The sequence below is a fragment of the Haliaeetus leucocephalus genome, unplaced genomic scaffold (genome assembly GCF_000737465.1).
Source record: "Haliaeetus leucocephalus isolate CR32 unplaced genomic scaffold, Haliaeetus_leucocephalus-4.0 Scaffold139, whole genome shotgun sequence".
Classification (NCBI taxonomy): Eukaryota; Metazoa; Chordata; class Aves; order Accipitriformes; family Accipitridae; genus Haliaeetus; species Haliaeetus leucocephalus.
In genome coordinates, this window is record NW_010972575.1 from 2,189,176 (window position 1) to 2,215,954 (window position 26,779).

The following is a 26,779-nucleotide window of genomic DNA, read 5'->3' on the forward strand; positions in this document are numbered from 1 at the left end:
TGTAAGTCAAAAATTCGAAGTTGAAAAGACTACTCCACCTCACTTTGGGAGTAAAACATTTGAAATATCAAACCACTTTATGAAGGTATAAAATTTTTAGATTACTTACAAAACTCTTACATAAGAGTTATCTTTCTTTCTATTAAACATTTTTTTTGTTTGATTTTTTTTTGTTTGGTTTGTTTTGTTTAAAGGTGCTACATGAGGAAATTGTCCTCTTTCTGCCTTGCACTTCATCCAGGAGTTTTTAGAATTCTTGGTCATATAACATTTTTTACACAACAATAAACAAAATATTGCTAGGTTGCACATTTCACAGCCAATAAGATATGAAACACACATAGCTAAGTGTTGATTAAACCTCTCTTACTTAGTCTAAAACCACAATTCTGTGTATAAATGTGTGGAGACCAACTTAAGACATAAAAAAATTTTAAGAAAAGTCAATTTTCCAGAAATTTATTTGGAAAACTTTCCAGGTGACCAAAATATGTAAATGTGATAGGCATTTGTGGAATTTTGCCAATTTGTGCATGGTATGAATCTGAGAGTAAAAAATTCTTCACACTTCTGCAGTCCTTCTTACATATTTGGTCCTTTCCTATTTCACTTTTCACCTTTTTCAGAATCTGCCTTTTTTTTTTCTTATTCTCCACTAAGATGTCTATATATGCCAGCAAGCCCTGTGCTCATTCTACCATTTCTTTAGAAATCTCATTGTAACTTCTCAGAGCTTTTTTCCATCCTTCCCTCCACTAGACTTAATAATGACAAACAAAACCTATAGCCCAGTGCTACCCTGAAAGCAACTAAAACTGCCATTGTGAAAAACAGCTTTTATCAAACTGTTTATTTTTCCTCTTGGAGCTGTACCTCAAAGTTTCTTTGGCAGAAGTACTTATAATCAATGAAAACAGTGTTCTTAGGACCCTAAAGCAGAAGCAGTCGGAACCTGCAGTAGCACAGAGCAATCCACAATGCTCAACATCATAGTGGGCTGCTGGGTCAGAAGGAGATAGCTGGAAACTTTATCAGTGTGGAAATTTATGAGACTGAAATGCGGGTCTATGGATCAGCAGAAAACAGCCAAAAGCCTTGCTGAAAGGACAGGAGTTTCATTTACCAAGCATTTCTAAGGTAAAAAGCAAACAAGCAAAAAGGTAGACACATTTCCATTCAGCTGTCAGAGGGGCTGAGATCTGAGGAGATTCTAATCTGTTCCAGAAAAACAAAAGTAGGACTCTTTGCTGACCTCCTTTTCATTCAGCCCTCAGGATAATGGTAAATGAAAGAGGATAGAAGGAAGATCCTTGGAAAGCTTTCCTTTTAGAAACTAGGGAAAAAACTGTTTATCAATTCTAAAATAAGTAATATATCATTCTGGTTCCCAAAACACTAGGTATCTTTTGGTAGTCTGAATTTTGTTATTGATATTTAAAGATTTTTTTTCAATTTTAATTTTAATTTTACATTTAGCTTACTTGAATCTATACTGTGGAATTAAAAACATTCTTTAAATACAAAAAGTACCAAAAAGAAAGACAATTTATAACCAACTGTCTAATGACCCTCTTTCTGAGCAACATTTTGGGTTAGTTCCTAAATTCCCTGTTTTTCCCAAATTTACATGCACTAGAAATCTAGAATCTAGAAAGCTGGAATCTATGTTTTTCACCTACTTGCGGGGCTTTAAAGAAGGAAAAGCAGTTAAGTCTCTCTTCTTCAGATCTTATTTTTCACTTTCAAAATGGAATTCTGAACTGATTTTTGTTGCTAAGTCTTAATAAACACAATATTTTGTCTACTTATAGCACAGTAAGGTCTGTGGGACTAGATATTCAAAGATGGAAATACAGGAAAATACCTGCCATTGCTTTATTCAATAAAAAAAACCAAAAAAAACCCAAAAACCCAAACCAAAACAAAAAACCAAGACAAACATGGCATAGGCCATGCTTTTTAGTTCTTTGAGTGTTTCATACTACACTTATACCACTCCATCTTTTTCTTCCCCTTTGAAAAATTACAATAGCCTTTAGCTTTACTGGCTTTTATCTCCCCAAAATAAATTTGTAGCAGGTATTATAATGACACAAATAAAAAGGTTTTAATTTCCAAAACCTATTAAAAAGCTGTCTCTAAAAAAAGAAAAAGGGTTTGAAGTTCATATGAAAGACAATATCTGAATAACACTAATCCCCAGGAGAATGCATGGCACCTGCCAGACACTATAAAGGTTTTATAAATGTTGTCTTCTGCAAAGTCGACTGCAAACATCATAAGGCCTTTGGTAAATATGTCTACCAGCCTTTTTGTTTGAGCAGAAATATTGAACTTCCTACCATTATGATTATAAAGTAGAGAAGATTATTTCAGATTTTTTTTTTTAAATATTTGTTTAGTGGCCTCTCTCTTTTTCCTTGGGATCAAGTTTCAAAACGCACAAGGAGTTAAGTGTTTGAAAAAAGTCTTCCTTAGCAATAAAAGGCTGGCAGAACAACCTATTTAGAAGTCATTTATGACTAACCATATATAAACACTGAGGCTGGAAAAGAAAAAAATAATTTGGCTGCCTGATCCACAATATCAGAATGAGCAGGCAAAATTCTACACTGCAGGAAAATAATGTGGTTGTTTATATTGCATAATGCAAAATGTTTATCTCTTTAGCAGAAGCAAAATACCACATTTCACTTCTCTACAATTATCTACTGATTACTGTATAAAATTAATTTTATCTGATGATTGTTTCAAGTATAAAGTTCATAGTGTTTTGGTTTGTTTTTTGGTTTTTTTTTAAAGAATACCAAAAAAAAACCCCAAACAAACTAATACAAATCAGAAAAACAACACAGACCTCAAAATAAGCATAGTTAAAAGGGTTTCAGTGAATTATATTAAGATGTATGCTATGGTGCTTTATAGAAACATCATCATTATGGCAAAATTTCTACACTTACATTATTTTGCCTACTTGCTGCTGTTATAACAATACAGTCAGAAAAGGGAACAATTTAAAACACTATGGTTTAGACAATGACAAATACTATATTGCCTTACTTTTCTTCGTAATAAATTTCTAATTATTTCCCCTTTATTTTACTTTGAACATGGAAAATATCACAGTGCAGGTCTTCAAGTACCTCAGGGAAAATTTTTAATCCAGATAAAAGCATTTAAATTCTTCATCTGACCTCCTCATATCCAAACTTTAGAGAGACTTTTCCATCAGTATAAAATTTACACATTTGGATTTTTGGCCCTACCTAGCACTAAGGCTGTCAGAAAATATTTGACGTGAAACATTCTGAATATTTAAAAAGAAAGGGAGAAAAAAACCTAGGTATCTTTGCTGCAGACAAGACTTGCACTTGACTGCTGGCCTTGAGAATCAGACTAGACTGCAACTTCCCTCTCCCAGCCATGGCATTGCAGTTATCTAAGGGTAGCTCCTTCACCTTTTGTTTACTGACCTCAGATATTAATCACATACAAGAGGAGAAAAATATTCTGTCACTGTTCATCTTTACCTTTGTCTTCACACAGAAAAAATGAAAAAGGTATTTACCTTAAATGGCAACAATTTCAGTTTGCTAAGTTGATTCAGAAACTTACCATCAGAATTGACAATGCTGACCTGCACAAAATTACATATTACTGCCACCACACTATCAAACTTTTGCAATGTTTTGCATTGTTTTTTAATGTGTTAAGTTAAATAATCAAATAATTAACAGAAATTCTATGAAGCCATAGTAACTGTAAAAACTGAGATGTCTCCTACTCAAAGCTTCTAACATCTTAAGTACCAAAACAGAAAAAGCCCAAACCCAAATGTACTGTTTTCTTATTATTTTTACAAAGTCAATGTCTTGTAAAGACTGTAAAATGAAAACAGCACTTTGAATAAGAATCGTGAGTAGTTTACTCAATAGATGTATTTTATACAGCAGAAACGTACCAATGTGTATAATGAATTTAGCAGCACCTGACTTGTAAGTTTTAGAAGATATTCTTGAGCTAGTTTCACTCCTACCTTTCACACACAACTTCCCTGATGAAGTGAAGAACTTGGTAAGCTAGTCATTTTCAGAAAGGATATTTGACTGGGATTTTTACATGGACATCAGCAGATCATGTATAAAAGGATATGTAGGAAATATGTTGTCCTTGTTGCAGTTATAAAATCTCATATCCTGGGGTAATGGTAACTGCCTATAGGCTTCTAAACATGTGGAGTTCACAAAATTACCACAATGCTAAAACCTTGTGCTGAGTTGCCTGCCATAATTTACAAAGTATTTAGGAACTTGTGCCAGTTGGTTAATACACTGGAGGTCTTCTGTTTGTTCTTTTCAGTGAGGGAGGTTCCCATTCTGAAGCTGAAACTATTACTCATTTCCATTCTAAATACCTGGTTTGCACCTGTTGGTTGAGATCTCGCCAGGGGTAGGTTTACTTTTTCTTTTCACAAAATGCAAGTGACCTGATTTTTTAAATTTTGTTTTAGTTGTTTTTTGCTATTTGATGTGAAAAAAAAGTGAGGTTATCTGATGTGGTCATGTAAGGCATATCACCTTTGGAATTTGTCTTTGAAAGACCAACAAACCTCACTTTTGCAATTATAATAAACATAAGGGTTTTGCGTTGGAGTAAGTGAAATGAAAACTTTGCTAATTTTTCAGGACCTTTCCAGGCATAACAGAAATAACGGGCTAGGGTTTGGCATTTTATAGTCACTTTTGAATACTCAAGGAGGAAAAGAAGTGATTCATAGGCAAAAACATAGAATCATAGAATCATAGAATCATAGAATCATAGAATCATGGACAGGGTACTTCAGGACATGGTTTAGTGGGCATGGTTAATGGTTGGACTTGATGATCTTGAAGGTCTTTTCCAACTTAAATGATTCTATGATTCTATTTTATGATTCTATGAATACAATGGTAGTACATATCCAGAATGAGTAAGAGGTAGTAAGACATAAGTATTCTACTGCATTTTGAATCAAAATACTGGATTTAGGACATAACACTCACATTTTCCTGTTCACTATCCCTTTTTCCTCCTAGTTTGCCAGAAATGGCTTGCTAGTGTTACTTGCAGCCATATGAAGTAAACTGCATCCATAGAGTCTTCTGTCTGAAAACATCTTTACTGAGGAAAATATTAGTTATCCTTCTAACATATAAATGTGTGGTGCAGACTTCACTTGGGAATGATCTTACATTGTCAACATAATAACTTTAAGGAAAGAAAACTGCATTTTCCCTTCTTGGCTTGCTTCCTCCCATTAGAACTTTATCTCTGCCCATATAGTGAGAACATCTTGAGATGCTATCAGGATACAACTGTGAACAGTAAAGAATAGCTTCAGAAAAAAAAGATATTAATGAATTGAGTATGATACCAATTTCTCAGTACCCCTGAGAGCAGCATAGCTCCAAACCCAAAATGTCTTGTAGAGTGCCCTGCAAATGTGACTGGAAGTATAGTATATTCTCACAAAACACATCAAAGGAAGGCAAAAATGAAACTCATTAATTGAGCTAATAAAGATTTATGTTCAAGCAGTGAGGTGATGAAAATTAACACCACTCTGCTGAGTGGAACAGAACTGTGACAATTGAAATGTATTGAAGATATACGTCAAGTGATTTCAGTGGCTGTACAAGGTTGCTTTTATATTTGGGGAAAGGAAAAATGAAAGATTCTCCCAGGAGCCAGGCAGAGATGATCTACTCCCAGTATTGCTCCTACCTTCAACCTATTGCATCTTTTTTTTGTATCCAGTGAAACAAGAGTCATTTTCCTGGATAGAGAACTTCTGTTTCTTTAGGGACTGGGGTTAGTCTTTGGTCTAAAATCCAAGTCCTAAACTCATCAGACAAAAGGCAAAATTCCAGGTGTGCTCATATTCTCTTTTATAACTGCAGGATTACTTTTTCCACTCAAACACACTTTGCAGTGTCTTTAACAAATAGAAATAAGGATTAGCAGCTAGCATTGTAATGTAAAATCATGCCACTTGGAAATCGGTATTACTTACATTGCACTAATTTTGCTGTTGAAAAACAGCATGAGAACTTCTTGATCCAGCAGAGACTTGACATAGCAAAGACTTTGCTGCTAGTCATTCCCTCAGTACCAAGCAGTTAACAAATAATGTTAATTTCTGCTCCAGCTATGTCATTGAGTCATTGGCATTTGAACCTGCTGGTTCAAATTTGGATAAAGCAAAACAATACAAAACCTGGACATGAAAAAAGCTTCCGTTTTAAAGCTCATCAAGTACGCTATGTGAGAGAAAGACATAAATTGTACATTAGCCTCATGTAATTTTTTTACAATAAAACCCAACTTTCCAAGCACTACAGAGAAGATGATAGACATTTCAGGCATAAATAAAGGAGAAAATCCAGTGATTAATGGGTAGCTAAATACATTAAAATAATTTTCCATACGGTCTTTACACATGGAAGGTGTACATCAATGAAAAGACACTATAAGTGTACTTTATCACTTTCTTTGTTTCTTTGTTGTTTTGTAAGAATAGCTCATCTTCCTTTGGATTTCTTTTCTAAAGGAAAGTTACCTGAAGCAACAAAATCACCTAGGATGTTTCTCTATTCATAAAAATTTAGGACATCATGGTAAACATAGCTGCTTAGATATTTTATACTAAGTTACTAAAACTGTTAGTGTTTAAATTTAATATACTCAAAAGAATGTTACTTAGGTAAAGCTCCTGCTGAAATCAAGGTCAAGTCTGAATAAACAGTGTAGGACTTGGTAAATAGAACTCAGTGGGAGTGGCTTAGTATTTTTAAAATTCATAGATAATGGATTATTTTCATTGAAACTCAAGATACAATAACCAGTTGTTATTATTAAAATGAAAAAAGTATCAGGAACAAGGAATTTTTCAACTTACTCTTCTCCGACGCACATCCTGTTGTTGTGTCTCAGGATAGAGATCTAAAAAAAAAATTTAAAAAGCATTTGATATTACTGGTAGTAACAATCATTGTCAAATACCATGTTTTTATGCATACAGATTTGTATTTGTTGATAGTAGTCCGAAAGTATTATGACTCATAAACATTGCAATACCTTATACTTACCTGAAAAGAACAATTAGCAATAAAAGTGGAAATGCAGGTCTGCAGTTCTTTCTTTCTTCTTTTTAAATTTATCTAATGTTTCTGAATTTTCTTACAAGTCTTATTATGAAATTCAAATCATATCAAAGAACATGTTTAATTGCAATTTGCATAATTGAATTTTTAAATGATGTAATAAGTGAAAGCCTGAAATGGTGCAGAATTCAATATTTGTACTATAGGTCACCATTTCCAAATATATACCTTTGTAATTCTTGAAAAACTTTTTAAGGCTTGAATCGGTTTACAGATTTTAATGTCATTTAAAGACCAACTCAGATAAAAACTCTATAATGTAAAGCACTTAAATACACTGTTTGCAAGTCTGCATAAAACATTCTATTGAAAATAAATTATCTCAGATTTTTTTGTATTTGTTTTTGGAAAAGTAGGACTCAGGTAATAATAATTAGGTAATAATAACCAGGGAAGGCTATCAACATTAACTTCAGTGTTACTACATCTGAGTCCTTGATACTGTTGCAACAACACTAGTCCTATGTAGAATTTCAATATGCCATTGCAGAGTTCTACAGTATTTCATAATAAAGGGTGAAAGCTTAATCAGATTGATTTGATAATTGACACTTTATTCACAAGTGATTTGACCATGTGTAATATCTATACTAACATTTCTAATGTGAACATCTTAAGATCTTCATGCATTGAAGGGGAAAATGTTCAAAAGCTCTATTTAACAATTTTCCTCACCACTTTTTCTGTTGGTACGGTTATCTATGCACCCCTAGCATGAAACCTATATATGCAATGTTCACATAAGTATTCCAAATGCTTCTACTGAGAAAAACTTAATGTTGTAAGTGTGAAATTCTAAGGGCTGAAAGGTCTAAGAATAACAGGAGATAGTATTAAGAGGCTGAAATCTGCCATACCAGTGCATAAAGATCTTGGGTTTAGCCCTGCAATAATCAGAAATGCTGAGTCTTTAGAGTCCAAACAAGACAAGATTGATTGCTTCCAGAAAGGGTATTTCACTTTGTGGGGACAGAGTAAGAAACTTTTCTTAAGCAATTTGACTGTATAAATAATGAACACTTGAAACTGATCTGGGATCAAGATTTTTCAAATATATTGTTGGGAATATGGACATGTGAGCAGAAAGCAAATAGAAGTAATAACTGCAATCAGGATTTACATCAGAAATAACATATGGTCCGTTCATGACATGACTGACTACACAGCTTATTACTGCTCTATACATGCGGCTGTTGGCCTAAATGGTTATTGACAATTCTGGTTCTTCTGCCAGAAAAGAGCACCAAAAAACCCAACAAAAGCAAGCAAGCAAGTAAACAAACAAAAAATAACCAGGTCTAACCAAGACCTTGGAATGTACAGCTTTATTTTGGTCTGTGTTCATGTTAGTTAAGCTTTTAATTCATTAATGTCAGAAGCTGAATTACAGTCCTGTGAGTTATTCACACCTTTAAAATTTGCAATGTTAAAGTTGTAATTAGCAGTGACCTTAATGTAAATTATTACTTTCCTCCTTTTGAACCTAATGGAATAATCTAGACACTTTAACAACCTTCTACAGCTCACCTTTAAGAGCAATGACTGATCTTGTCACTTGTCAGATTTGTTGAAATCTTTCAAGCGGAGTTTACAGATCAATATCTATATGGAGGGCATGAAAAAAACTACATCATATTTTGCAAGAATTCTTTAACTGAGTTTAGAAGGGGGGCATATCTCTGAAGCAAAGGAAAAGGAAAGGTTACTGAAATCCTTTAGATTCAATAACCCATGCACTTTTAAGTTAAGAATCTGTAAGAATAAGTGAAATCACATAGGACTATTTCAAAGTGTCTAATTCATAGCATCTTAAAACAAATCAGAAGAAGGCAAGAGTTTCTTTCACATGGCAAATACCTAACTTCAGGGTGTCTTTCTCAGGATAATAAATATGCAATAAAACACAAAGCACTAATTCTTGAATACAGGCAAACTAGTCATGTCCTGGAGTGGCACCTCACTGAGGTGATGTCTCTTTGACAGTGAAGTGACATGTTTCCTCATGAAACAGTTACTCCCTTCTGCCACCCTTCCTAATCCATTCCTCAAAATACCAACTTTTCTATTGTGTTCCTTTATTGTTTAAAATCACAGGTATTGGACCTTTGTATATTGGACCTTTATAATCCCTCCAGGTAACATACTAATTGGCTTCCAATAATAGTCCAACTCTTCTCCCCCATGTCAGTTTTCCTAGACCTGAAGCTGAATTATGTTTTACTTGAAGGACTAATGTTTACAAGAATTTCAGAAATAAAGACTTAAGTGTCAAGAACAGTGACAGTAACTGAAAAAAAGAGCTATGCACTGAACCTAAAGAGAGATCAAAGATGTGTTTTGAGTTTTATTGATCATTAAAGAAAACAAACAGGTTGCCCAGCAGCAACTGAGTGACCTGTGTGATATTTGGCCAGTGTGAATGAATTCCTTCTTACTTTATTTACGTTAGTATCAATTGAAAACAAGGTCACTGAAGGTTATATGTTACAGTGATGAAAGTAAGCACAGAAATTACAAGATTTCACACTGAAATGGTAAAGTGATTTGGTTCACTCATAAAAGTCTAAAGGATACTTTAAGGCAACACATATTTGAGCAAAGAAATAAAAATTTGCATGAATATAGCCGCTACCAATGGGCAAAAATAGCTTAACCTTTTACGATGCTTTCAGATGTTTTATGGTAACCTCCGGATGATGAATTTCAACCTCACTCACTTGACTTTTGGGGACCTTTGTGAATGAAGGTTCAGAGGGGCTGTCCACCCACTTGATACCTGAACAGATAATCATCTTCCTACCTACTTCATCTGATCAAGCATTAAACTGTGATTGAGTTACTTCATACTTCTGCTGCTTTCCTGATGTGTAGAACCAGAAAAAAGGACATAGCAGCTTTGTTTTTCAGAGAACTCTAAGTACTTTGGATGACCAGTGTATTTGTGGTAAGAAAAAATATTTTCTTTGAATAGAAGACTTGTCATGCCTTGAACTCCAAGGCCTGTTTGTTACTCTTTGTATGTCCATGATGTATATCATGTAGAAAAGGAAAAAGCTATCTGGACAGTATATTGCTGTACCAAGGCACAATTTTGTCTGGGTTTGTCTTATGTCTTTTCTTGATTAGTTATTAAAGATGCCTAAGCCCTAAGATTTCTGAAAGGTATTTCAGTATGTTAAAGACAGATGTAGATTTGCCAAAACACTTAATCATCTAACTCTTATCAATGTAATTTCTAAAAGCACCTGTGTAGGTTAGGTGTTTAGGTGCTTTTTCCAAGCATGCTAATTCCTTTGAAAATACAGTCTGCAAGCCCTATCTCAGAGTTCAAAATTAAAGACGTGTTGCCAGGACTGGACAGATGTTACTAACATCAACAGCTATTCTGAAATTTTATGGAGATATCTTAATCAAGAGCCCCTGACCCTTCTTTTGTGACTAGGATTGATGGGGGACTTGTGGTCTCAGCTATTGCAGTTCTGATGACATGTGTGTGAATATTGCTTCCATGGTTATCAAGCCACTTTTAGTAAACATTAGCTTTATTTATGGAAGGATATTTCTTAATGAAGTTGCAGCCGGAGGCCTTTAAACTAGGACTGACTGTTGTATACCTACTTGTGCCAATAGTGATGTGTCAGTCAGTAGCATGAAATATTTACTATATGAGGCAAATGGTGATAAAATGGAAGTAAAAAAATTATCTCTATCGAAATTAAACCTCTTTTGAAAATACACTCAATTACTATGAAAAGACTTAAAGTATTTAACTTTTAATGTATGAATATTTGCCTCATACTGATTTATTAGGAATTTCAAGCTAAGAAAATGTGCAGTATTTCCATTTGTTGATTGCCTTCAAGGATCTTCTTTACAAAAGCCAGCTAGCTAGGGAATACCTAATTCCTTGCAATGATTTTCAATTATAGGTAAATACACACAATGGAAAAGCAAGAGGGTTCAGAATAGGGGCAGTAAACTAAAGAGTTATTTTGTGTACCCAAATCTTTCTACAAGTGGAGAATAAAATGGTATTAACAGATAAAATGTACAGCTTATAAACACCTACATAATGAAAATAAATAGAAAAGCATTCTCTGAGACATGGGTCCATAAACATATTATTAGTTCACAGGCAGAGGAAAAAAAAAGAGGAATATATATTCAAAATGCTGTCTTGGGATACCATCCAGAAATCCTCATCGTACCACAGTTAATTTCATATCTGTGTAAGTAAGTGACTTTCCTTATATAACACAGTACACAAGAGAGCAGAATTTGATTTGTTAAATACTGTCTAGCTGCATGTAGAATTAGGACTGAAATGAATCTCTTCTAGTCACAGTATATTAATCACCAAAATCCTCTTCATATGTTACTACTAAATGATAGTTTTTAAATATTAATAGATCTTTGGAAGCACAGAAGATGCATGATCTTTCTCTTCCTACTTAACTACCTATTATCTAACACAAATATTTAACATTCAGTCAAAGGTATTACATCCTCAGTTTTGTATCAGAATAAGAAAGCTGGATAAAATACTACTGTTCTCCATTTTTACTTTTATAAAAGAGGAAAACGCTGGGAAGTCTTGGCAATACCCTGAATGAAGTTTATCGGCACAAAAAAACCAGCCATAAAGCCCATTTAGAGAAGATTTGTGTGACTGTTTTGTAGTAAAAAATAAAGAAGCAACATAAGTTGCATTCAGTACCTTTGTTTTCTGATAGTCTTGTCTTCAACTCCAAGAAGTGCTTTATTTCCTTGTCTTCTACCTCAGCAACACTGAACAATTGTTCATTGTCTAATTCCAACATTTTCCATTATTGTCAGGTCCATAAGAAAGTTATTAGTATTTTCATTCACCAGCTTCATTAATATAATTTTCCAGAAATTAAATCCTGTTTTGCTCTTTCAGTATATATTTGAACACAGAGGCCTCAAATTTGATAGTCCAGAGGTGAGTAAGCCCACTGGAGCATGCAGATTGGACCCGAATCACTGAGGTTTATTTACTTTTCTTACAGTTCATGAAGAGTTTCTTAACCATGAAGAGTCAGAAAATTTAAGCAACAGTGAATGTTTCAACTCCAGAACACATATTCTTAAAGAAAATGTAAAATTTTCTGCGTGATCATGCTATATTTTACTCCCATTCTGCTCTTATACATGTGATATAAAGGTATGCTTAATCATTATACAGATAATGACTTGATAAATGCAATAGCTTTTCATCATATACACATTACGTCATACTCCTAAAAGCACATCTTAACATTTTTCTTTCAAAAACACTGCAGGACTCTGCTACTGCCAAAAAGAGTAGTTATATTAATGTGCAATGACAGCAGTGTCAGAATTATGCCCAGACTGATTCATATTTGTTCAAAAAAGAGTATCAGAACCTCTGATAGGGGTAGGGGGTCAGAATCTGTGTAAGTGGTCTGTATTAGTTCTGGCAGCTGAATTGCACCTGTGAGAGATAAAAAGGTAATTGTACCATATTATCAGCCTCCAACACTGACATTAACGTGTCACACCACTATACCATTACATGGATGGAAAGGTAATATTTGTCTTTGATTTCTTTTTAATTTTTACCAGGGAAAATATTTTCTGTGCAAGACATGTAACATATAATAAATAATAAAGGAGATATATTTCTATAGATACCATACTAATATCTATGCATCTTAGATATATGCATATCTATGCTTTATTATTTTTTTCTCTATTAGGTTTATTTTATGTTTTTCCTTTATGCAAACCTGCTGTATAGTCTTCTCAACAAATGCATGCACAACACAACCAGAGAGCACTGTTCATCCACTAAAAAAATTCAAGCTATATGATTTGTCCTCTGTCTTTCACCATGGTAAACTCATTGCTAACTTCTGCTACAGTGACTCAGTCACCTTCACAGCATTGCTTCAGACCTTTAAGCGCCTCTGTTTTCAAGTCTGGATCTCGGGTCATCACATGTCTCCAAGAACAGCTGTACAACACACTAACTTTTAACATAGGACTAGCACCAATATCCCCAGGTACTATCTGTTATCATCTCAGCTTGCCTATCTCACTTTTAGTTTTTCTGGAAGCTGTCCCCAGTAAATAGTCAACCCTACCTAAGGGACGGCTGTTTATTAGTACTAAAACAACAACAAGATTATGACAATGACCTGTGTGTAAACATTCTCATTTTCCCTTAAGTCTCACCATTGTCTGTACATTTAGAGATACTCCAACTAGTTCAAACATTATGTTAGGCATGGCCTTGTGGTTTCATCACTCTGTCCTCTCAAAAAAACCCTCAGTGAAATCTTTACTTTTATCCTGATCTCCTCTGCCCCTTCTCTCCAGTCTTAACCATTTACGTTTTCTCTCTCTCTCCAGACTCTCGACTTTATTAAAACAGCTATGTAACTGTGAAATATCTTCATCGCTAGAAGCATGGCTCTTTTTTGTAATTGTGTTTTTTGTAAGGTGGTTTATTTACATCTACTGTTTTTTCATTAACCCCAAATAACTTGACAGGAATAATTTCATCAACTAGTTTGGACCCTTTATTTTTAGCTCTCCTGGCAATGTACAACACATTAAAAAGCTTTTGCCACTGCAGTTATCTTTTCTGTTTCTAGTTTTAGCATTATTTTCTTCTGATGAAGTATTTCAGAAACAGCAGTCTCAATCTTGCAATGGAAATGGAATTTTCTATCCCATCTCTTGCCTGCAAATGCTTTCCTTCCTGCAGAACTGTAGATTGGAGGTGATAATTTCCAGGGATGCTTTTTCTCAACCGGAATGAATCTTGACATACCGTTAATATTAGTGGGATTGGAAATTTGCATTGTTTGACACTGCATATACAAAGGATGGGGAGAAACCCCTTGCAGATGAAATAAAGGTAATTCTTTAAGTTAATGAATTAAAAAAGAAAATCTGTTAAGAAACTTTTTTACTTGAAGGAGCATATAATAAAGAAGTAACCAAAAAGCTTGCTTCAACAAGCATGTAAGTGGTGATATGAGTAAATGGCAAGGAGTCAAAAGAGCTTCCAAAATATCCCCTTACCACCACCTAATAGCATCATGTTGCAAAGAAAAAGAGTACCTTCTTACCAATGCTTGCTTTTCATCTTACTTCATTCTGTAAAACCACTCTTTAAGAGATGTGTTTCTGAGCCAGCACACTGTCTTTGAGTTCAGGGTTTGTGCAGAACACAACTTACAAGACCCAAAAGGACAACTGTGCTGAAGGAGGTAAACTGATGACACTTCCTGTTGAGTAACTTTATTCTGATCCTGTAACATAGTTGACTTTCTTCAAAAGAGGATCTTCTTTTCGTTTGAAACAAGTAGGTGGAATTCTAATGTTTTACACATTAATGCAGCATAACAACAGTCTCATTTTCCCTCTCCCCCAACATTAAAAAACGAGGAAAAGGCATGTATGTTAACCCTAGTATTTTGGACACTTTCCAGTTCAGATAATTGCATTCTGCCTACTAACAATTCTCCTGCAGTTTCAATTAGATAGAATGTTCTTTTTCACTGTCCCAAGCTCTCGTGCAGTATTGCTGTTCACTGTTTAACAGCTGCCACATTTCACTCGGGAGGTGCTTGCATTTCAGTATTTAATGAGATAAGCCTTATAACAGGGCTTTCAATTAGATGCATTGCGACTTTTAAACTGAAATCTGTATCAGAAAAATCAGATGCTGTGGGAAGGTAGAATTTCTCAGAAAAAGTTCGGATAGCTTAGGAAAGAGTCAGATGTCCGGTATAACACAAAGATGCAGAGATCCTGTAAATCAGGGTTTCTATCCACTGAAATAAGCAGTAAGCAAGGGAATTGCAATCACTCCACCTTTCTTCTTTGAGCATATAGAACTTTTATTTTATTTTATTTTTTATTTGTTGCATTCTGTGCAAAATTTAACAGTTTGTGTAGGGAAAGCTGAGCATAACCTCAGTCTACAGCTGTCAACATCTCTTGCTTTTCTCCTTCTACTGAAAAAAAAACCCCAGATGTGCTTTTGAGTTCCATCAGAATAATAAAGAACTGGGACAGCTTTATCGTATCATGAGCAAATATTCTGTACCTCGCTGTAGCTGGAGTAGGAGGGAGTTGTGATTTCCGTTGCTATGTGTTGGTATAAAGGAATGACCCTAACTAAGAGAAAGGTCTCAGGAATTTCTGGACAAGAGCTCAGAGCAAAGAACTGAAGAAGATACTCATCTACATCATTTGGAAAGATATTGAAACACTGGAGAAAATCTGGTGTAAAAAACCCATTTGTCCTTTTCATTGTTTATAGTCCAGCTACAGGTAGTTTCTCAGTGTAGTGTTTGCGAATTTCACTGCTCGTCTTTCCACACAAATGTATGAGGGACCTAAAGCAAACATTCAGAGATTCAGGAGTCAGATTTCAGCATTCAAGATTAAAAACTGGTACAACACAGGCATATTAAAAGTCATGTGGTAAAAGACTGAGGTAGTCCCCAGTCGATGCTGGGACCCAGCATCCAAACTATATGTGATTCAAGGCTTTTAACTGAGATTAACTCCTGTATGACACTCAACAATGAATGCCCACTAACAGTTGGGCCATATTGTGTGCACTCCTGAAGCAGATTTTCCATTTCAGTTTCATCTGGAAGGTATCCAGTTTGCAGACCCAGGACACAAAGTGAACAAAAGCCTGGTCAGTGGACACAGCCAGAAGATTCACTTCAAAAGCCTGGTCCAAACTCTAATGCTAATGTTAACACTGTGTTTGTAAAATGTCGTTGTAACCCAGTTTATTTGTAAATCTTACAGTAAACAAAGCCAACTTTACATTTGCAGATGATGCAAACAAAAATGAAAGACAAATAGACAAGTTCTCATTTCTTAGACAACTCTGGGATTATTTCTAGAATTCTGCTGTTTCTCAGATGCTCAGTTGTATACACTCTAAAAACATCTGCAGATGAAGCAAGCCATAAAAGTAACTGTGAGTTATTTATGATGTCAACAGATGAGATGATGTAGCAAATGTTTATAATACAGAAAAAAACCCACAACAATAGATGGATTTTTAGAGATACTTACGCAAATTTTGTAGCAAGATAAGGAAAGAATAGGTGTGATTTTTCTTAAAACCAAATTATGTTAAAAGAAGCATGACTATCTATATTCAAATCTCTTATTTTTAATCAGCTACATATCAATATGTTTCTCCAGTTTTGTTAATTCAGTTCCCTTTTTTATTTTTTCACTCTAGATAAAGGAATTATGGGATACTAATGACAGAAACTATGTATACATGCAGATATACAGACAGACATTCCTTGGAGCAGTTTGAGATATACATAATTTCTGGGTTTATCCATTTATCTGGCTGAGTCTACCTTGGATTTTCATAATCAGTATGTAATAAAATCACAATATCTTTACTTGTCATACAGCACCAACCACTATTGCTGACTTAGAATCTCTCTAGCAAGGAATTAAATGTTTTGGGTTTTTTTCCTTTTCAGACCAAGAAACAGACAAAATTGTATGTCAAATGGCAAAATATACGTATCAGAAGAACAGTGTTTCATGTATCCCTATGTGATACAAGTACTGTTGCATACAAAATTTATTTCATAATATGTTCCATAAGGTTGAAATCATCTTTCTTTTTACTAGTCAGTTCACCTTTCAACAAGCTTTGTTAGATCACTGAATCATGACGAATGATTCTTACATATTAGGATACTCAGTTCACACTGATGAACTAACAAATTAAAATGTAATATGAAATTATGACACTGAGAGTATTAGAGACAGTCCTTTCGTTGTGGAGACAGAATTTATAATTAGACCAAGATTTGCCCTTTAATTAAAACATGATCACACTGATAATGTTGAATGAATGCAGTTTTGAGGAATTCAGCAAAATAACATTAAAGCGACAAGAAGTTTTCATACATTTTTTGTCCTGAAGCAGCCATATTTCATTACACAGTACTGAAGGTTAGAAAGCAATCAAGTGTGCTTTGCCATCCCCATCTCAGGCTAAGGTAATTATTAGTCTGAGAGTTTCAATCTCTCTCTCCCCCTCCCCCTCCCTTATTTTTTTAACTGTGCTTACCCAAGAGGAAAATGAACCACAGTACTTATCAGCACAATGCATACATCAATGATACTGAAGGCAACTGACCATGGCTGGAGCCATAGGTTAGCTGCAAATCCATTAGTGATTAAAAGAAATAATATTAAAAAAAAAAAAATCTGTGAATCTAGGCTATAACTGAGTGATAATTGTAGAAAAATCACAAAACATGACAATGTAATTTACATTAATATTGGATCAGAAAGGCTCTTAAAAGGTCAAGTAACAGAGGTGAAAATTTGTCCATGAGGGGACTGAAACAAACTTTATGAAATAATAATAATGTTAAAAATGCTTCAGTCATGTAGTTATTTGCACTCAGTCTGAAAAAAAAAATTAATTTTTTAAAAAAGCACTTTTTATTGCACAAAAGAATGATAATTACCAGAAGACTATAAAAAGAATAAAACAATTAAAAGACCTTTAAGTTCTTAAGTGGGACACTGACCTTAGACTAAAGAGACACTAAAATTTCAGATTAAAATTTGAAGATGACACATTAATTTTAAAATAATTTGTATTATATTTTTGGACTTGTTTTAGTCTTGTTGATTCTATTTTAAGTTGTGCAAATTGGTTTTTAATAATTCTCAGTTTAATTTCATATATTCCACAGAAATCTCCCTATGTTAAAGGTGATTTTCATTTATTTTATTTTTTGCCATTAACTAGTAATATTTTGCAACCTCTTTAAAGTTTCAAGAAATTTCGTGAATGGTTTATTTCTACACTTACTACAAAGTATTTCTGTTATATATTACATAAAAAATTGCCATCATAAACCTGACTAACTCCCTCTTCTGGTCAAGATGAACTTTAAGATGGAAGAGGCATCATTTTATATGCAGTTATACATGAAAAAGGAAAACATTCATTTACCTAGCAATCATGTTTTCAGGTGGTTTTTACAGTATCCAATGTTTTGATCTAAATAAATGCATGTTTGTGATCTATCCCTTTTATCAAGTCTTCATTTTATCAGAAAAATAATCTTAAACCATTGTATCCAAGGATTAATATGACAGATATAACTGAGACTGACACGTTCAATATTTTATTGGCTTCACTGAAGGATCAGCTATAAATTCCTGCTAGATGGAACCCCCTTTATATAAAAGCAACTTAGGTAAAAGCTGGATTTCACAAAGTAATTTTGTTTCTGTTAACTTATGCATACTCACTATTTAAGCTGCTCACTATGAAGTACAGTCAAATAGATGCTGAATGCACAATTTTTTCTAATAAATTTCATCATTTATAAGGTACATCAAATATGTCACCCGAAATCCAGCTGTCCAAACTACAGAATGATGTTTGTAAATGATGGTTGAAAAGCTTTAAAAACTAAATTAACAAATTCACCAGCTGATATAATGAAAAGAAGGTATTAAATCCTTTATTAAAAAGAATTATAAAAATAGGGAAATCACAGGGTTCAGTAATAGTAACTGTTGTCTCTATCAAAGGAAAATCAAATATTTTCAAACAGAACAGAGATTTGAGAAACTCATTTGTTTCAATAGCATAGTATCATCTTCTTTTTGCCTGAAGGAATGAGAGAATGGGGTTTCTATGACTGTTTAGAAAAATGTCAGGAATATCAACATTTGGATGTCAAAGTGTTGCATGTGCACAACTTTGATTTGAACATTAGCTTAGTTGTTGTTTGACAGTTCTCTTCTATGCCTGGAAAAGTCTTTACCTCTCCCACACATTCCCAAACATGTATTTTAAAGTTTAGGTGGGTTTTGCTCTACCTTTTTTTATGAAACTTACTGCTGCTCTGTAATTCTATTCTTGGCTGGTTAAAACATATAGAAAATGCAACCCCAAAGAGTGGTCTTCTGCACCAGCTTGGTTTGTTGTGATAAAACTGCTTCTCATGTGAATCTTCCCAACTTTCTGCTGTTGCAGTCATCTTTGCATGTAGGGCTATTTCAGGACAGATTGCACACAGAATGGAATACACCCTATCAGATGCACTCATCACTGAACACAAACCCATGGCTTTTCTGTCCACTCATGCATGTACCTGTGCCTGTGTGCCCATGTGTATGTCTTGTTTGTCTGTATGGCACACTTTCTGCCCAGCATTCAGCACATGCTTACAATCTCCTCCTGGGCTTGCTGTAAAAGATGGCTTAATGACTTTTGTGTAAGTAACTTGGTCACTCACTTCCACTGACTCATAATACCCGAGCATAATTTTGATACCTAAAATAACTTTGAAATAGATAGATTTATGGCTAAGCACAGTTCACAGTTTGACTAGATACAAAGACATGGCATAGCTGAGGATGGGTGTAGGAACAGTATCTGGCTGTTTCTTCTATAGTTACAAAACCATTGACTAATTTAGAGTGGAAAGCATCTCTGGAGGTCACCTAGGCCAACAATCTTTATGCGTGGTCCACCAGTAGTAACCAGCACTGTTGGCTCAGTAAAGCAGAGGCAGAGGGTATATGAACAGTAGAGGCCCAGCAGAATTTTGAGACTGGTACTTTAGGTTAAATATTTCTTTGTTGGTTTTTGTTTGGTTGGTTGGTTGGTTTGTTTAATTTAAGTATGGAACTAACTGTTCTCATATTTTTAATATGTAAAAGTTGGTGTCTTTTGGAAATGTGCCTCAGACGATGTTAATCAGAATCTTTCTGAACCACTTCAAAACAGTCATTTAAGAATGTGAAGACTGCCTGCAGTCTTCACATAGGCCAGCATGATTCAAGTTCCATTTAAAACTTGCAGCACTTCAGAGCCTGATTTTAATGTGAAACAGAGACCTGGAATTGCTTGAACAGTTTAAAAATTACTCACTGCATGTACAGATCAGGTAAATCACAGCATGTTATGTACTAGTGGCAGTTGACCCCGGAGCCAGCAGAACTCAGCTTGCTGTGATGTCACAGGGTAATGAGCTTGGTGCAGGAGCACCCCTAGCAATGTCATGTGTCTGGTTCTGCTAGTGCTTCCAAAGTCACTAGATTGGACTATTGTCTGTCCTCTGACCATAAGCCTTACTGTGTCCCGCTGTTGCATTTCTTGTTCATTTTCGATACATCTTATTCTGTGGATATACATTCTTATTCTATTCTTATACATTCTTCTATTCTGTGATAATGCTTGAGCAGTATAGAAGTACCAGTGAGAAGAAGCTACAGCATGCTGTCTGCCAGGAGAACTGCCCAGAAGATCCACTTCCATCTAGTTTCTCACGTGCCTTTGCACATAAGAGCTTTGCAGAGAGCCTTGCAGAGCTCTGCAGACAGTCTGCAGCAAGGGAACAGCTGCTGAAACTTGACAGAGAAAAAGAGGACAGCAGGGAAACAGCATCAGTAGGTAAAGAGGAATGTAGAACTGAAAAGCAAAAAAGAGGTCCTTTAGAAGTCAGAACAAACAAACAACACCAGTGTCAAGGCTGGGCTTCTAAGGGTGGAAAGAATGTCAGTGTTTTGGGGGGCAGGAGGTGTCAGTTGTTATATTTCTGGCATGTCTGCATTTGTAAGGGAATAGCTGGTTTAGGACTCTTGTGAATACAAGTTCCTACAGACTCCTACATTCCCCTGAAAGAGGTGGTTCTGCCAATGAGGACCTCCACTTAAAAATGGAGGAGAAAAGACAGTTCTGCTCATGTTAGTGAAGGCAGATGAGATTGGGGAAAGCAGGTTTTCTAGAAATGTAGTTCCTAAGCCTGGATGTTTTTCAGAGTCCTTCCTTTCTATGTTGGGATGAAATTTACCCATGACACCTACATTTCTCAAATGTTTTGCAGAGAAACCAAGCAAAGCAGTTAGTGTTGTGTTGTTTCTTTTTTTATATTCTCTTAGTGCTGGCTAATGATGGCTTTTTCAACTTTAAAGAAAATGGTTATGTGTTTCTTTGTCTAGACTTTAACAGTTTTTTTTCTCTCTGGAAGAGTAATGATCTTTCTGTCTCTTTCTTTTGTAGAACATGACTTCAGCAGCCAAGGAGTTTGCAGTGGGTAGCAACATTTTGCCGTAAGGTAGCACAAGTAAACTGCATCAGCTGCCAACAGATTGGAGGAGGGCTTCCCAGACAAGGGCCAGGGGCTGGAGTACCTCCCCTATGGTGACAGGCTGAGAGAGTTGGGGTTGTTTAGCCTAGAGGAGAGAAGGCTCTGATGACACCTTATTGCAGACTTCCACCACTCAAAGGGGACTTAAAGGAAAGATGGGGAAAGACTCTTTATCAGGCAGTGTAGTGATAGAATGAGGTGTAACTGGAAGAGGGTAGATTTAGATCAAATATTAGGAAGAAATTCTTTACTGTGAGCGTGGGAGACACTGGAACAGGTTGCCCAGAGAAGCTGTGGGTGCCCCATCCCTGGAAGTGTTCAAGGCCAGGTTAGATGGGCCTTTGAGCAGCCTGGTCTAGTGGAAGGTATCCTTGCCTATGGCACTGGGGTTAGAACTAGATGACCTTTAAGGTCCCTTCCAACCCAAGCCATTCTGTTTCTATGATTCTATAATTGCTGTAGTTTAACCCTGGCTGGCAACTAAGTACCACACAGTTGCTTGCTCACTCCCCCACAGTGGAAAGGGAAAGACAATCAAAAGGGTAAAAGTGAGAAAACTTGTAGGTTGAGGTAAAGACAGTTTAATAGGTAAAGCAAAAGCTGTACGTGCAAGCAAAGCAACATAAGGAATCCACTCACTCACCACTTCTGATTGGCAGGCAAGTGTTTAGCCATCTCCAGGAAAGCAGGGCTCCATCTTATGCAAAGGTTATTGGGGAATACAAATGCCATAACTCTAAATGTCTCCCACTTCTTTCTTCGTCTCACAGCTTTTATTGCTGGGCATGATGTCATATGGTATGGGATACCTCTTTGGTTAGTTGGGGTCAGCTGTCACAGCTGTCTCCCCTCCCAACTTCTTGTGCACCCCCAGCCTCCTTGCTGGCAGGACAGTCAGATGCAGAAAAGGCTCTCTGTAAACACTGTTCAGCAATAACTAAAACATCCTTGTGTTTATCAACATTGTTTTCATCACAAATCCAAAACATAGCATCATAAAAGCTACTATCAAGAAAATTAACTCTATCCCAGCCAAAACCAGTACATCTGGTGACTTTAAATGAGCATCTCCTGATTCTAAAGCCCTATCTGCTTGGACAGATTTGACAATGTTGGCTATCCAGATCACTGCTTCCAGAGGTTCTGTTTCTCTTTTGTCCAGGAGTGGTCAAAAACCAAAGCAGAATGCTTACTCTGCAAGCAGTCTCTGTTTTATTTTCCACAGAATTCATGATGAAGATGAATTTAAGGAGTACCTACTCAGACCTTCAGAAAATGGCTCTTTTGCCAGCCCTGATGGCTGGAGATTTCCTTACCATAACACCCAAACATGGGAACACCATACTTCAGCTGAATTCTTGTCTTGCCCTATCTCCTTTTAACTTAGAAGCATATGATCAGCATGCTGAATATGACTGTCCTGTTCCACTGTGTGATGAAAAGAGTTGTTCAGACTCATCAATTATTACAATATCTCCATATGAGGCAGATTCTCAAGAACTAGATCACAGTTCATCTGACTGATAGTGATCAATCCCCCTTGGGTGATGAAACTCCAGGGCTATCATGTTCCATTTCAGAAGAAAGAAGTTCATGCAACAATAAGTTCTCCTCTAGAGGTTTCAGAAAGTTCTGGTGAGGACTTTCTGTGAAAAGAACTGAAATAGGCTAATGCTGACTTAAATGACAGTGAATGTTCTTTGGACCATTGTGTTATTGCTGGGCATGTTAAGCCATTAGCTGAGAGGACACAAGAACTATTTGAGCTGTCCTTGGACACTGAGGAGTCAGTCAGGGAAGAAAAGGAAAGATGTGAAGAAACAGCAGCCAACTCAGCTTCACAGTTGTAGTCACATAAGCCAATCAGAAGTTGTTTGCCATACTCATTCATATATTCACAGAATGCAGGTAGGTGTAAAACTGCTCGTCCCCTGCAGTCAAGAAGAAAGATGATAAGAACAAATGTAAAGTAAAAGATCTATCTCCACAGGACTTCATCTGAAGCCCCTCTTCAGGAAGGGACACAATGTGCTCTCCTTGTAATCACAGATTGTGCAGAAAAGGAAAGTCCACAATTCCACAATCCTATTCCCAGCACAGTCGAGGCAGTCATGGCCATAGGACTATGAAGGAGTATTGCGGCATAAGTCAATTTAAATGAGATAATCAAGAAACAGAGATAGTAGCATACACAGGAACAAAAGAAACAAGAGAATATTGAGAACTCATAATGCCAGCACCTCTCAAGAAAGCCAGAGAGGCTCTCTAAGTCATGACTGTACTACATCCAGAGCAGTAAGTAGATCATGAGTGCATAGCAAAGGCCCTGGAAAAAGAAGATCAAGAAGCATAGAGAGTCATGATTATTATATGAGAGACAATTGCCAAAGTAGATACCAGAAGTGTTCTCCTTTTTATAGTCAAAACATGGTTGAAGATGTCTATGAATCCTCATGCAGGAGGAGGACTCAGCCTAATGCTCACTATTCAAGGTAAACTACTAGTCCAGAATACAGTATACTGTCTTTTACTGAAATGATAAGTCTGCATAGCTGGAGGGGAGTCTATGAGAGACACTATTGTTATTATGAAAGCTGCAGGTCAACGAGTTAATCATGCAATATATCAAGGGCACCCTCTGAAAGTACTGAGGGAATTGAAAGTGAAAAGCCGGTTGGAAAAAGGAAGTACGAAACTCACCACTTGGACAATACAGTCACGGACCGCACAATTTAGAGAAAGGAAATGACCACAAGAAAATTTTATCAAAATTCAGTGACTGCTACAAAAAATGAAGATAACCTTTCAGACAACAAAACAAGTGAGACAAAGTGTAAGAAAATGAAAAAAAAGAGATTAGGAGTGCAAGTATGGAGACAGTCTATGAAGGAAAAATTATACAATGAGGCATTGTAAAAAGAATAAGGAAAAGCTTAAGTAGAAGCACCAGAAAGATCACACAAGTAATTCAGCACTTTCTTTTCCAGTTGTGATTACAATTGATAGTGATAGTGACGAAGAGCTAGAACATATTGAATTTGACAGCAGCATTACTTAGACAGGCACAAGTCAGATAAATGAGAAGGAAAATAAGTCTCCATCTTCTTTTCTGGGAATGACAGAATATGAAGATATTTAGAGTCAGCAAGAAAACTGGAGTAGCCACCAAAAATTATTGTTTTACTACCACAAGAAGGGTCTTAGATGGTGACATTAGAAATGCTGAAGCTGAGCTTTGAAAAATAGCAACTGATCAGAGCCTTGTCATAATGGATACCAGTACTAACACCCCTCATACAGGAACTGTAACTAGCCATGTTCAAGGCACACAAGCAGCACCCTCCAGTCAACTGTCTTCTTCTTTCTAGAAAGGACTTCCTTTCTAGAGCATCCAGAAAAACCACCATTGATGTTAAGGCTGCCAAAGAGATTTGTCAACAGATCCTGTTGGTTTGATTCCCCAGGGAAAAAAATAATTAAAAACAAAAATAATTTTTTTTTAAAAGTACTCTGTTTTACACTGAACAATTCTTAAAAGTGAAGAACATAAAGTTTTGCTAGCACAACTTTTAAAATTTCTCAGAAGAGTGTTTGAAAGTTGTAATTTCGCAAAGCAATCCTATATTCTCATAGTTTGTAAGATATATCCACAGAATATTTCAAAATTGTGTTTAAAAAAGATGAAACAACCAAAGAAAAAACACAAATGCATCACTTGCTTTCTTTGAAACATGGTTCTCTTCTTTCACTTGTACTTGAGACAACCTTACTCAGCAAGCCAAAATTGACTTTTGTCTTCCCTAAATGTACAGAACAGGGTGGGCTGTAGAACTGACCCTCATTCTTGAGCCTGCTTGCAGCTACAGAAGTGTGGTCCCTTTGGTTTACCTGAGGACAGATTTGAATGTTAATTTGTAATTGGTTTTAATAGGGTACTCACTAGGGTGATGATTTGGAGCTCTCATCCTATTAGCACATTTTGTATTCCATTACTATTCAGGGTTAGAGCACAGACACTTGAGCACAAGGAGGAGGGATCACACACACTCAAGGTTCAGAGGGGAGGGGAGCACAAACAGGGGACAGCAAACTGGCCATGTTCCTGCACTTGTCACCCAGAAGGGTAACTAGTCTGATACAAACCACTTTCACCTTAGTTGGTCTAAGAGTTTAACTTCTGATTGAAGCAGAGGAGCAAAATTTGCAGAATGCAGTGTAAAATGCTTGACACCCACACTCACACACACTTGGATACAATCACAATTACAATCAGTCTGGTGTGCCAAACCCCAGGTGGCCAGGACAGAGGCCCTGGAGGGCTGGGGTTGCTGAAGCAGGCAGTGCCAGCATGAGAGATGCTGCTGGGCCTCTGCCCTTGGAGAGGCCTTGGGCCACCAAACTGAGTTCCTACTGGAAGCTCCTGGGACACCTGGCCAGTTCTCCCTTCTGCTGCAGAAAGGCTGTGTGTGGCCTGACTGTCTCAGACTGGGGCTGTGATTCCTACCTGGGATGTGCAAATCCCTCTTCTGGGGCTGGGAAAGGTAGGCAGTGGAAGGTCTTTGGCCAGATCTCACTCATCCCTCCTCCATAACCCTGGGGAGCTACAAAGATCACAGCAGCACAGACAGCAGTGGTGTAGGATGACAATACCTCCCTGACAACACTGGCTAGGTATCCACTGGTGCAAGTCTGAACTTGGGTACCAGAACAGTTTTACTCCCCTCTGGTGCTTTCGATTTTCTGAACAGTTGTTGGTAAACCAACAGATTCAACCGCTGAAGGGGGAAAGAAGGTGGCCACTGCTGAGATGCCTGGACAGTGGCCACCTTCAGGAATCCTTTGGTGGACACCCAAATCAGTCATGGTCATGGAAAGCATATGCCTAATGCAGTAGAAGAAACCCTGATGCTCTCCTTATCAATGAACAGTAACACTTAGCACGGATAGTTCAAAACTCACAAAATAGACTCCTGGATTGCAGTATCACAGGAAGGTGATGAAAACATGGCCCAGGAAAATATTATTTCAAGGGAAGCATTTCATTCCATTAGCAGTGCTAAAATACACGCAGTGTACAAATCTAATCTGTAGGACCAGGAGGCACTTCCCAGTTCCTGGATCTAGGACGGCATCTTGCTTACTGATTACTGTGAAGGGCCACAAATACTTGTTTCCTCTCTCCTCCCATAGCCCTCTTTCCTTTGATTGGAGAGACCCAGACATGCAGAAAGGGAGCATGCAATATATACCAACAGGTCCTTCTGTGTTAACAATGGTATAGGCACTCCTTCAGAGAAATTGCTTTTTTCTTAATGTAATGGGGATGAGGTTGGCAAATATTAATGAATAACTGCATATTTTGGAAAATCTAGTATGTGAACTAAACAGATTCATAGCCAA

At 36.4% G+C, this 26,779-nt stretch overlaps 1 pseudogene; it reads left to right on the top strand.

The window, feature by feature from the left end:
* The first annotated feature begins 20,462 nt into the window (after positions 1-20,462).
* LOC104843243 lies at positions 20,463-24,437 on the top strand (annotated as a pseudogene).
* The last annotated feature ends 2,342 nt before the right edge of the window (positions 24,438-26,779 follow it).